This window comes from the organism of the source record quoted next, unplaced genomic scaffold (assembly GCF_019419815.1).
Source record: "Pyrus x bretschneideri cultivar Hongxiangsu unplaced genomic scaffold, Pyrus_bretschneideri_v1 Contig12, whole genome shotgun sequence".
Taxonomy (NCBI): domain Eukaryota; kingdom Viridiplantae; phylum Streptophyta; class Magnoliopsida; order Rosales; family Rosaceae; genus Pyrus; species Pyrus x bretschneideri.
The window spans coordinates 1,257,493-1,271,229 of NW_025999413.1; the positions used below are offsets into that span (position 1 = coordinate 1,257,493).

The following is a 13,737-nucleotide window of genomic DNA, read 5'->3' on the forward strand; positions in this document are numbered from 1 at the left end:
CTAGTATAAGTACCTAGGCGTTGCTGCGGGTTTTTAAAGCGTATCAAATATGTAAAAAGTTCTATACACATGTACAACCAAATTAGGGGTTCAATCATGGATTCATATTCCTGTTTACAATTTGCACACATACACTAATCAAAACTTTCAAATTCTTTGATAGTAACTTTAGAACTTTTTTTTTTATTTATTTTTTTTATGATATAGATGCTTCTCGATTACAATGTGAAAAAATAAAAGCTACTAATGTAAATTGTTAAAATAATTAAATAATATTGTAGCTCTCAAATTCACTTAATAGGCTACATTAAAAAAATTTGCAAGCTACCTATAATCGTTGATCAACAACTTTTTAAGTACATTATTTTCGTGGCAGCAAAGGTTGATCAGCAACCTTCTACAAACTTTAATCCTTACATAAAATTCACAATTTTTTTTTTTTTTTGTGATTTCTGCTAGGCCAGCACAAACTATCATAACTTTTGAAGATAATAATTGACAAAGGACTATGATTCTCGCCTCTCCTCTTTTCATCTCCTTCCATCCCCTCATCTCACATTCTCTATTTTATCTTTCTCTTTCTATAAAAAAAAGTTAATATAAGATATTGATATGACTTAACTGTAATTGTTAAAATAGGAGGGGAGGGAAGGAGAAGAAAAAAAAAGAGAGGAGAGAATCCTACTCCATTGACAAAAACCTGATCAGATTCAAGATAAAACTTCAAATAAGTACTTGGGGGTTTGAGGAAGAAGAAGAAAAAAGCAATAAAATTTTGACATCCAACATGCCCATTTCAAATAAGCAAATGTCAATCAACCAAGACCACATCATAAAAAGGCAATAAAATTTTCACACAAAAATTACATTGAAATTTGAAATTATGAGAAACCCCATAAAAGAAATTACATATAACAAAACAAAAATTAGGATTTTGGGAAGTATAGGGGAAGAGAAGACGAATAAAGCAAAAAATAAAAATAAAAAAATAAAAAAAAAATCATATCCAAATACCCCATTTAAACGCTCTGTTTGGCAAATCGGATAAAAGATCGGATATGATTAGTTATACGGACCCGGGTGTTTGACGTTCACTCGTACTAAATAAGCACCGGATTAATTTAACTGGTCGGATAGGATAATACGGTATATACCCGCTTAATAAAACCAACCAAAACGTCCGGATTATTTCGTCGGGGAAGAAGAATATGGGAGAGAAAGGGAGGGAGTTTGGGGGGTGTGGCGGAGAGAGTTGGGGAACAATTATTTGGGATTCTTCTATCGTCGGGGAAGAAGAAGGGAGAGAGAGGGAGGGTGTTTGGGGGGTGCGGAGAGACCTGGGAACAAAAAAATGATTTCATTTTAAAAATTTTTTTTTTTTTAAGTTTGATGCCTCCTATATAGTATAATATCAAACACAGTATAAATAATACGGTCACTAGTCCGATACTGCACCAAACACCCGACTAATTTAGTCAGTACTATCCGGTGGCTATTTATCCCATCCGACAGAAATAGTCAGTACAGTCCGAGCTGCCAAACGAGGCGTAAGGACTCAATTTGAAACTTCTACAGAAACCCTGTTTACATATAACAAAACAAAATTTGGGGATTTTGGGAAGTTTAGGGCCGAAAGAATGAAGACGAAGAAGAAGACGGACCTTGAGCAGAGGCTCTTCCGGTATGGGCCGGGCCAACTCGCGCGAACCGTTCTCTCAGAATGGAAAAAAACGAAGAGGTGAAATAGAATTGCAGCAGGAGCAGAAACGAAAAGGTTCTGGTAACGACTGAGAGTGAAGCACCTGCAATTCCAAGCCGCCGACCAAGCCTTTGCATCCGTCGTCATCTTCCAAAAAAAAGGTTTCGATTTACTGAAGGACTTGCTCGTATCTCAGGCCGTTTCCTCCCTAATTCCACACCAGCTCCCCAAAATTTCAAAATCCAAGAGAATCCCGTTTTTGGGAAATGTTAATGGTGCTCTCCAACGTCACAATCTACCAAATCGATGTGGGTCCGTCGCATTTCGAGGTGGGACACGACGGAATCGCAGTTATTGATTCTGGGGTCACCTGCAATCTGAATATGAATTGGCACTATTCTTACAGTACTTGGATTGCTCCTGTTGTTGTTTCAGATGAAGGTCGTGCTTCGATTCAGGTTTGGTTTATTTTGCTTTGTTACTTTTCTTTCTATGGTTTAATTTTCTGCAAATTGATAGGTGAAGTTTGTTGGTTTTTGAAACATGCAATTGGGTTTTGTTGGCATGCTGAAGTTGCATAGAAAAATGAAGAAATTCTAATTGGATTTTGTTTGGGTTTAAGTATTTGAAGAAATTGGATTTTCTTAAGAGAAGAGTAAGCTTGAAATTGGTTTGGATTTATTATTATTGAAGCAAATGTCTATTGCGGCACGATTATGGACCTAAGAAATAAACATGAGAACTGAATGAGAAACGGAATGAAATGGACAAATTACGCCCTAGGGAAAGAATCGTCATGTTGTTCCTTTTGGGTAACATGTTCATGTCTAACAAGCACGAATAGATGTCATAGACTCATGAGCAATCTATTCAAATGCTTAAGTGGTGTGTGTTGAAAATCGTTTATAGAGGGTGAACTAGGAATGACTTGATGTCGTCTTAGAATATGTAGGCAGTCTAACCTAAAGGTTAGATGCAGCCATAAAATAAAATGTAAGGATACTACACTATTAAACTAATGGTTTGTTTATAGTCATATCTTGGAATTCATAGTGTGACAACTAGACCTGTAAATGGGTCGGGTTTGGATCGAGTTCAATCCGATCTGTTAAGCTAACGGATCATCCAAACCCAAACCCAACTCTGTTAATCTAATAGGTTATCCATTAATAATAATAATAATAATTATTATTATTATTATATTTTTTTTTTTGTATAGAGTTTATTTTTTGTTGTTTAGACTTTACTGAAATTACTAAAACATCCTTAACTAACGGGTGTTAACGGGTTGATCCAAAGTGATTCATTAGTTAACTAGTTCACCCGTTAACGACCCGACCCGTTAAGCATACATCGAAATATTAATATTAATGGGTCGGGTCCAAAATGTCAGGTATAGTGACAACTAGTGTGTGGTAATATTATTCAGCTTACACATATATAATTAATATTACAATATATTTAGTTTGTCCATATTACGGTCATGTTATTCAACTTACACATGTATGATTAATATATATTACCGTATATTCAGCTTGTCCATACTACAAATATTACAATATATTCAGCTTGTCTATAATACAGACATGTTATTCAGCTTACACATGTATGATTAATATTACAGAATATTCAGCATGTCCATACTACGAACATGTTGTTCTGCTTGCACGTGTATGATTTATATTACAGTGAGGATTTTGTATGAAATTCAATGAGAAATTGAAGTTCTCTATGAGTTGGAATTGCAGAGAACACTAAAGAACGAAAATGGAGTTCGTTGCTCTCAAAATCACGTTGGATTCGATTGCTAAATTCTCGGCAACAAAACCAGAGATATAGCCGTTGCCTTCACACAAGCGACGTGACTGTGATCATGTATTCATTTAAAACATAACAAACTAAGCACAACCGTTCAGATGTTATAATCTCGACCATTCATTACAAATAAGAACACTTTCAACACTTAAGGGAATCCTGCGATCTTCGAGCCTTCATCTTCAACATTTCTGGACTTTGATCCAGCAGCCATTGTTACATGTCTGCAACTTCAACAGTGTCTTCATCAATGCATGTCTGATAGTCCTCGTCATCACTGCATGTCTGATAGTTCTCGTCATCATATTGAAATGGTACACGCATATAGTGCCACCTCATCCATTCCATGTGTAAAAGATCTATTTCTAGAACATTCTCTCCTTCAGACAAATCCCTAAATACGATACCCACTCCTGTTTTATTCACCTTAATTTGATATTCATGCTCTGCTCGTTTCAAAAAAAATGCATGTAGAACCACCATGTCGTCGCCTTTCAGATTGAGCTTCTTGTTTGGAAGATGTCCCGGCCAAAGATAACATTCATGGGAAGCAGTTGCGTTGTCCACCATTGGAGAAATGAGAAATCAATTCGCTGGGTAACATTAACGAGTCGAATGCATAAAAAATCGGTAGAGCCGGAGTGGTCGGAAGAATAAACGATGCACACAGCCAACCCTCTTATATAAACACGATCAGCCATTTGCGGCACTTCAAATTTGACAACTCAACCCTCATTCCCGACGTCGGTGAACCAGTAAGGAATATCATTTCCAGAGAGAAAAATCCCGCCGATTCCATGTGTAATCCAGCTCTTTAATTATACCATGTGCAACAAGATTATTTTGGATAAGCAACAATACGAGAGAGAGAGAGAGAGAGAGAGAGAGAGAGAGAGAGATTACATGCAGGAGGTTCTCCTTAAACGTATCAGTTAGACTCATCGAGGACAATTATGATTATTGTGAATTGGTAATATTATCGATGCATATGTTATTTTAAACTTTTAATTATATATTATTATGTTTTGGTTAATAGTTTTGTAAACACTATCCGTTTATGTTTATTTTTTAATTTTTAACGTTTGTGAGAAGTCCCTTCTCACGTGAAAATCAGTCTCTGCCACTAAAGGGAAGTAGTTGGGCCATTCAGTCATGCCACAGATCAATGTTCTTAACAGTCTTTATAACAAAGTTAAAAGGATAACTGAATAAGGTAAAGTGAAAGGCAGAAATTCGAACCCACGCTATCATGCAAAAGCTTAATTCATTTTCATCACTATAGTAAAATGCCACTTGCAATAAGAAAATCAATTGAGTTAACAGATATAATTGAATTCCCACATGAGATTGAGTTTGAGAACCACAATAAGAAAAAAAAGAAAAACTATTCTAGAACGAAAGTAAAATTCATGACAACAATGCCATGTATCCGAAAAATACTTCAAGTAGATTAAGATGTTAGCACATAGTCGTTTATCTCATTTATTGTTTATCTCGTTTATTGAACAAACAACAAGGAAAACAATGCTGTTTTCTCTCTTTCAAAATTCATAAACAACAAAATTGAGATTTATTTCACAAAAATTACCATACATATTGACATAATCGACAGTTGACTTATAAGTCCAGTAGGCAGATCGAAAAGAGTCGCAGGAGCTTAGAAAATACGACATCAACATTTAGCAAGCAGTCTCATAAGAAATCTCAATCAAGATACAACAATTTATTAGATTTCTCCTTTCATATAAGAGCATGGTTTAGAGGATTAGAGTGTGTTTCAGCCTGACCTTTATAAAAGCTATAGGCTACAGCTACTGTTGTCCATCGACTACGTCTTTTGGCCTGATTTTAGGCACTGACTCACCCTCCATGGATGAACCTTGCGGAGGAATTCTTAGGTTTTCGGGGCATTAGATTCTCACCAATGTTTGCGTTACTCAAGTCGACCTTTTTGCTTCCGCTTCGTTCCCCTCTGATTGCCATTTTCTTGGGGCTTCTCGATTTTCTTATTTTCTCCTCCATTTAGAAGTTTCTGGTGATTAGATTTTTCAGCTTCATCAGAAGATGCTCCGATTTGGCCCCTGTAAGAAATGAAATTGAATTTCGTGTCCAGCTATTTAAAGATTCAACTCTAAGTTTCTTCAATAGCAATTGAGTAAGAACATGTATGATCAAGCATAATAAACAATCTGACAACAATTAATCAGAAACATATACAGGGTAATGCAGTTATATCCAATTCAGAAACATATACAGGGTAATACAGTTATATCCAATTCTTTTGTGCTTTCTCCACAAAAGTTCCTCGATGTTACTATAACTCTATATCAATTAATCTATCATACAAGACTAGGCATAATCAGCAATTGAAAACTACGACAACACAAGCCTCCGTCCAGTGAAATTAGTAGGCAAAACCAAAAACGTACAAACCTCCAAAGTCGTTCTATAATCTCTCCCTTCCCAATATGCTGATCAAGCAATTCCGGCACATCATCAGGAGTGACGTAGCCATACCTGCAATTAATAATACATACTAGTTCAAACTCCTTCATCTACCCCAATACGACAAAATTTAATTGTTTGATCCGGATATTACCAATGGCCTGTTATGCTTCCATCTGAACCTGGGTTGTAGATAATCAAGTTTCCATTGTGGCCTCGAATGTGAAAGCAAGCAGCAACAAATACCTGATTCGTCAATCCTCGCAGCTCAGCCTCCTCTTTGAATTTATCAATGAGAACATGTGCACTATCACGATTCCATTCCTCTCGACTACCATGTGCACATACAAATACATGGGAGCCAGTCAACGCCTCTTGGACTCCGGAAGCCCATGGTTTGTCATTCACAAGGACATCATCAACAAAGCTGTCCACATCCGACTCTTTCAAGCCCCTTTGATAAAGAAAAAAAAAGCAATCCCAGAATCACAAAAAGGAATTTACAGGAAACAATAATATAACACTCTTTAATTCCTTGGAAGGCATGAAATTAGTCGTAAATTGAGTCATTAAATTCAATTTCATTAACTAATTTCAGAATCTAACACATATCTAATTATCTATTTAGTTCAATAAATTCGGCACAATTTCGTAATCAAATGAGAAGTCGAAACAGAAATTACTTTAGTCTAAACTAGGAAAATAAATTGAATTGCTCATGTTAGTCATGGAATAGGGCCCTTGATTATGAATTAACTACAGTTTGCCATTGTGTGTTAATGTGGGCGGTGCTTAACAGCTAGGTTGGGCTGCTGCATTTGGGCCCAGGGTGCAGCTATCACGTGTTTTGGGCTGGGTTTCACCGAAAGATCAAATGACTCTTTTGTCGCCTTCAGTCCTTATCCAGCGGCCACCATTTGGGGCGTTTATGTTCTGCAGTTCCGCTTGGGTAGGTTGCTTTCAAACTCGTCAAGGAGATTGTTCAGTGACATCGAGTTTAGGGTTTGCACTGTGAGAGACAAGAGGTTTGATGGGAAGGGTATGAGCTAGAGAGAAGGGGTGGGTTCTGTCCACTGACGTTGGTTGCGGAAAGAGAAAGAGAGAGATGGGGGAAAGTATGAGGGTAGGGTTGAGGGGAACGGGTACAGAGAGAAAGAGTGAGGGAGTCGAGGAGGAGTATGACATTCTTAAATAACCAAATAATTTTCAATTCATTCTTTACTCTTGGATGTGAATTTACTGTTTAGGAAAGGAGTCGAGGAGGACATCAGGACAATAAGAGCCTCAAAAGGCTACTACATGATTCTTTTACATGTTAACATCGGAAAGCAGACTAAGAAAATGATTTATGCATACCTTTGTTTATTTGTCACTTGATTTTTAGCCTTTAGGTGTGTGTTTGCCAGCTAGCTGGGTGGTGGGTGAGTCTTGGATGTCTTGATTATCTTGGTGGGCGAGTCTTTGATGTCTTGGTTCTGTCTTCATCGACTCTTATATCTTCCCTTTTTCTGAATTTTCTTTATTTCTCATCCTTTAAACTTTTAATTTTTTTAATTTTTTTTTTTGGTGATGCACATGAACCACATATCCAAATATCGTTTGATTCAAAGAGGTCAGTGATCATAAACTATTTTCATTTTGTATGTTAAGAATGAATTTGGCAAGTTCTGGTTGAATTTTGTGTAAGTCAGTCATAATATAACTAAAGTTTATGTACTTTTTTATTTAATTGTTGTTTTGCATCAGGCAAGGTTATTCGTCCAGCAGTTGATATCAGGAGTTAGTTGCTGTCATTTGATGGTATGCAATGTGGCACTTTTCTGCTAATGCATAGTATACTGTTGTTTCTTTCTCTTTTGATATTGGAAGTGTTGGTTGTATTAAGGAAATCATTCGTTTCAATAGCTATACGACTTAGTTTTATAGTATATGACTCAGTTTTTTAATAGCAATCGGGTGGGTACGTGGGTCGGCTCATGTTTTAGTCTCTCCGTCGTAAGCAATTTTACATGGCATTCTTCAATGTAGCTATAGGTAAGACAACACTCTCAGTATTCCATAATCAAACCACCATTTGAACTTTTTTCATCAACCAAGTTAAGCTTTTATGTGCCATCTTGAATGGTTATAAGTTATTGCTTCAGATTACTCCAGTGCGACATTGTTGTTCTCTTACTTACCTCTCAAGCTTGCTCAATATACTTATTCTTATTACTGTTATATTGTTAAGACATTGTTGTTCATCGTTATGAACCGGATTAAAATTAACCACTCACTGGTTAATTATCTAAATCCTATAAATTCGGATTAAAATTAAAGCAACTACAAAACAAAAACCTCAAGAAATCAACGTGAGTTTACCTGTATTTGATCATTTGTGGGAAAATCAACACATCGCCGTTGGAAAACTCAGTTCTTTCGCGTCCTTCAATTACTGTCAGCAACGTCTATCAAAAACCAAGAAAAAAGTGAGTCGTGGAGTCAACTTAGCTCAGCACCAGAACTTAGTAGCTCCAGGAAATAAGAAACGATAAGAAAAAGCAATCAGAAATGCCAACGAATTGAGCTGGAAAAGGGACCTTAACGGTGATGTCGTTCTTGCGAGCTTTGAGAGTGGATGCAAAGAACTTAGGGAGTGGATCGGGCTTAGAGCCTTTGATGCACCATGGCCAGGCCTTGGGGGTCTTGTAGCAGAGGAAAACTTGGCGATTGCTCAACTGTGTATCGTCCTCAGTGTCTTCATCAGACTCACATGGCATAGTCTCATAGTTGTCCCAATTAGTAAGACCATCAGACAAATCCCATTTTACAATATCCACTCCTGTTTTGTTCACCTTAATTTTATTATCACGTTCATAAAATTCTGCTGTTACCAGAACCAGGTCGCCACCTTTCAGATTGAGCTTCTTGTTTGAAAGATTTCCCAACCAAAGATAATATTCATGGGAAGCAGTTACGGTGGCCTCCATTGCCCAGACGCGAAAATTAGTTCGCTGGGTACAATTAACAACATCAATGGTTAGAGTCCTAGTACAGTCGGAGTTGTCTGAAGAATAAACGATGCCCAAAGCCAACCGTCCTATATAATCAATACTTGGTGGCACTTCAAATTCAACAGTTTCATCCTCTCTCGCGACATAGACTAACCGGTTAGGAATATCATTTCCAGAGAAAAAAATTCCACCAAATGCATTTTTCTACATCATGGGGTGCAAAGTTAGTATAAGCAACAATACAAAAAGTAGAGAGAGAGAGAGAGAGAGAGAGAGAGAGAGAGAGGAGAGAGAGTACCATACCGTTTGGAGGTTCTCCTTAAAAGTATCAGTGAGACTGGTACACCCATCCATATGAATTGAACCCATGTTGTCCATTGAGTTTTCCAAGTTTGGAATATCTTTGAGTTTGTGGCAGTCTTTCAGTTCCAATTTCCACATTTTCGACATCTCTGAAAAGTCGGACATTATTTCCAGTGCAGTGCAGTAATTCGCTTTCAATTCAATCAAACTGTTCGGCAAATCTGGGATTGCCTGAAGGTTTGTGCATCGATTTAGATATAAAAACTGAAGCTGAGAAAGGCCACTGAGAATGGGTAGCTTATTAAAACCATTCCCACATAGATCTAAAATTGTTAAAGAAGATAGACTCCCAATTATTTCGAGAACGGCACCATCTGTTATATTGCAGTCGCTGAGTTCTAATGCCTCAATCACCTTCAGTTGTGCTAAAAAATGGTAACCCCCACACAAACCATTACAGCCACTGAGGATCAATGCCTCGAGAAGTGGGAGTTTTGAAAAGTCTGGTAATTCAGTCAGGTCATGGCAGTCTACAAGAATGAGATGCTTCAACTTCTTAGGCAACTGTACTCAAAAAGAGAAAACAATAATAAAAATCCAAATAAATAAAAGAGAGAATGAACGACGATGACCGATGTCGATATTTACAAGGACATTGATAATTATATCGTACCAGATCCGAATCCTCCCAAACTCGTACGATCTTGCTGTAGCTCAGGCCTAAATACACTAGGTTTCGTTGATCAAAATCTGCTGGTATGGCTTCAAGAGGAAATCCATCCCAAATCAACAATCTTAACTCCTTGGAAAGATGTTTGTAGCTTCCAGTCAGCTTTACATTTTCCAGCATGAGAAATTTCAGACACCGCATCTTCTTAAACGCTTCTGTACTGAAGCTTTGCTCGTCACTATCTTCTGGCAAAATTAATTGTAGTCCTTCAACTGCTTTTGTTCCCTGTTAGAGATTAAAAAAAAAAAAAAAAAAAAAAAAAAAAAGAAGAGGATAATATTCACACGAAGTAGAGCCGTGAATTGGATGAATGAACTAATAGAAAGGCAGGGCATACAACATAATTATGTATTTTCTCTTTCAATTACAGTGGATGAAAGCCTTTTCTTTTCTTCTTTTTCTTCAAATATACTTATGTACGGCATGCATTATATATATGCCGATATGCATATATAGTTCTCTTTCTTTACATGTACTTAACATTAACATCTTTTTATTGTAAAAGTACTTACAGATTTGTTTCTTAGCACGCTTTTTGCATCTTCGCTATACCACAAGCGACTACTTTTTCCCAGTTCTTTAAGAGATTTTGCCCGCACAATTTCTCTTCCCATATCTCGAATCAAATCATGCATCCTCAATATTCCCTCTTCATCAATATATAAGAGACATCGATCGTAGAGTGTGTTAATTTCTGCTTCTACAGAAAAATGACTACAACCATCCAATATTGCCGTGAAAGTATTTTTACTCCATCCAATAAAGAAACAAGATATGTCAAGGAACACATCCTTCACATGATCATCACTTAACCCATCGTAGCTTAATTTAAGTGTTTCATGAATTTTTTGATATGGAATATTTCTCAATTTATCCAATGTACTTTCCCATATGGTTTTACTCTTTTTTGTAGCCAACAAACGACCAACAACTTTCAGAGCTAGGGGCAATCCTCCACAATAGTCAACAACATCTCTTGCGAGTTCAATATATTCTTCAGTCAGGACAAGGATTTCCAAACGCGTGCCAACTAAGGAGCTCAAGAGCTTCTTCATTAGTCATTTCTTGTGCCTTATATCTTTTATCCACCTTCTTTATATTCAACACTTGTTCATCTCTTGTTGTTATAATAATCCTACTCCTTGAACCAAACGATTTGTGTTCTATCGCCAACTCATCTAACTGGTCTGCATCATCTATGTCATCAACTACAATGAGTACCTTCATGCTTCCAAGTCTTTTCTCTATCTCCTTGGTCCCTTCGGCAACATTGCTTACCTTAATGTCAAGCCGTTTCAAAATATCTCGAAGAAGTTGTTCTTGCAGACTAACCATCTCTTTCTTTTTACTCCTCACATCTTCAAGGAAACATTGACGACTAAAATTGTGCTGATAATTGCTACAAATGGCTCTGGCAAGCGTTGTTTTACCTATACCGCCCATACCCCAAATTCCAATTATTTGAACATCAGGTGAACCTCCAACGTCTAAGTATTTAGTACTGAATTCTTGCATGCGAAAAGCCATTCCAACTGAGTGCTTGGCTTCTAAGTCTGTGGTTTTCAATAGTCCCTTGATGTCCCCAACAATTTTCTCGATAAACACTCCTTCACACCTATGAGTAGAAATTCCAAATTACGAGAGCCATACTAAATACCTTAGTCATAATGACTAGATATTTACATATTGAAACAGATTTGAATAAACTGGATTAATTGAGCTCAAGTCAACCACATATCTAATCTTTGATTATTAGATCATTGGTAATTGGACTATTATGCAATTGTAACTTTCGGTAATATAATTAAGAATCTATTACAATTGGTATTTTAATTTGATAAAGTGTGAAACATTTGTCCTTCACACACCCATAAAAACAAAGCACATACCCTGCGTTTCACTTCGTTAATTTTGACGGAAATTCATATGCAAATCATTTGCAGCAAATGCTCTACCATTTATAAAATTCATATACCAATTCTAATAAAGTTTTATGTAGTGACCAAAATTACAGTTCTATCATAGTTTAGGGACATCCAATTTTTCTTCTACCATATAAAATCAGATTCAATGCCTTAATGATAAAATCTTAATTTTGGTCCATTAGTAAAATATGGTGATATGAAATTTGAAGTAAACATAAAAGTATACCCGTCGGCCGTGGTTTTGAGGTTCCAGCCGGCCAAATCCGCAGAAGCCTGAAGATCCTCTCTCCACTGCTTGACCTCATTTGGATCTTCATTCCTTTTGTGCTTCCGAAATGCTTTCGAAAAACTACCATTCTGTTTCCTGACTTGAGAAGGGTCAACGTCGTAGAATATTGGACACACTATTTTCCCCTCTTGATCTTTTAGGCACCTCATGATCTTCGACAGCTCCCTCAGGCACCATCGGGAGTCCGCGTACCTCTTCGAGAAGATGATGACGGCGATTCTCGACCCTTCGATTTCTTGGTCAAGTTCCCTCGGTATGTTTTCCCCCCTTTTGAGCTGGTTGTCTATAAACGTTTTAATTCCGGCATTGCGTAACGCAAGGAAGAGGTGGTCTGTGAAGGTTTTGCGGGTGTCTTCACCTCTAAAGCTCAGGAACACCTCGTACTTCCAGCGGTTTGAGCTCCGCGATGAAGACGAAGAGGCGGCAGCGGCGGCTCCATGGGCGGAGCTGCTGGCATCCATTGCAGCCTGTAGAAGTGCAGCTTGACTATCAAATAACCAAAGTCGAGTCTTTCCCAAGATTTCCCAGTGTAGGCGGCCCCTTTAAATTTTTTGCATGGGCCAATGATGTCACTGCCGTGTCGATAACGCATAAGTTCATTCCTCCCACAATTTAATTTGTATAAATGTTACCATCAAATTTTTGCATGGGCCAATGATGTCACTGCAATTTCCTTTCTTTTATAGCTTTTTGAGAAATCTGCCGCCCAACTTTAATTCAGTTGACGACCTTATTGTATTTTAAGTGTGGTGCGCAGGTGGACGTAAGAATCTTCGGTGTAAAGCACGATCCAACTGTTGGAGTCAGTCTAGAGAGTATCAATGGGAAGAAACCTCATCTCCAACAATCTATCTTAACAAAAGATGCAGAAAATTAAACTCCAACAGGCTAACTAAATGACTGTCTTTATTTTGTGTACAGTAACTAACTAAATTTAGCTAGAAGGAGACATTCGTAGCTTACGTCAAAAGGATCAATGACGTAAAAGATATAATTTACTTGCCCAAAATAAGGATCAATTTAGCTGCAAAAGCAAGGCGATGATCGAGCTCACGATAGCTGAATTTCTCGATCAAGACTATGCTGGAGGCATCGGTGTGCAAGCCACACTACACAACCTCTCGACCTGCCATCAGACTATTCCATCTCCGTCTCTTTGGGCGTAGTGTTTTCGTTGTTACAAATAATCCACGGCTTGGAAAAATCAAGCCAACTGGTTGAGAAGGCAATTGCGCTACTTGACGACATTGTTTCTTCATCGAAGACTGTGCTCAAGGAAACTGCAGGTACGTGCAACACAATCTGGGGGCTGGTCGAGACCATTGAAGAGGAATCGATGAAATGCAAGGAGCATGCTGCAAGTATCTTCCTGCTTATATGCCAGAGCAGCAGAGAGAAGCACAGAGGACTAATACTGAGAGAAGAGCAATGCCCAGAGTGCTTCAGCTGAGCGTGGATGGGACGTGGACGGCTAAAGCCACGGTAAAGGAGTTGCTGTTTCTCTTGAAAGACTGTTCCAATTATGGTTCGAGAAACAA

The 13,737-nt window shown here is 37.7% G+C and overlaps 1 pseudogene; it reads right to left on the reverse strand.

The window, feature by feature from the left end:
* Window positions 1–5,207: 5,207 nt before the first annotated feature.
* Window positions 5,208–12,712, reverse strand: LOC103956675 (annotated as a pseudogene).
* Between the last annotated feature and the right edge of the window lie 1,025 nt (window positions 12,713–13,737).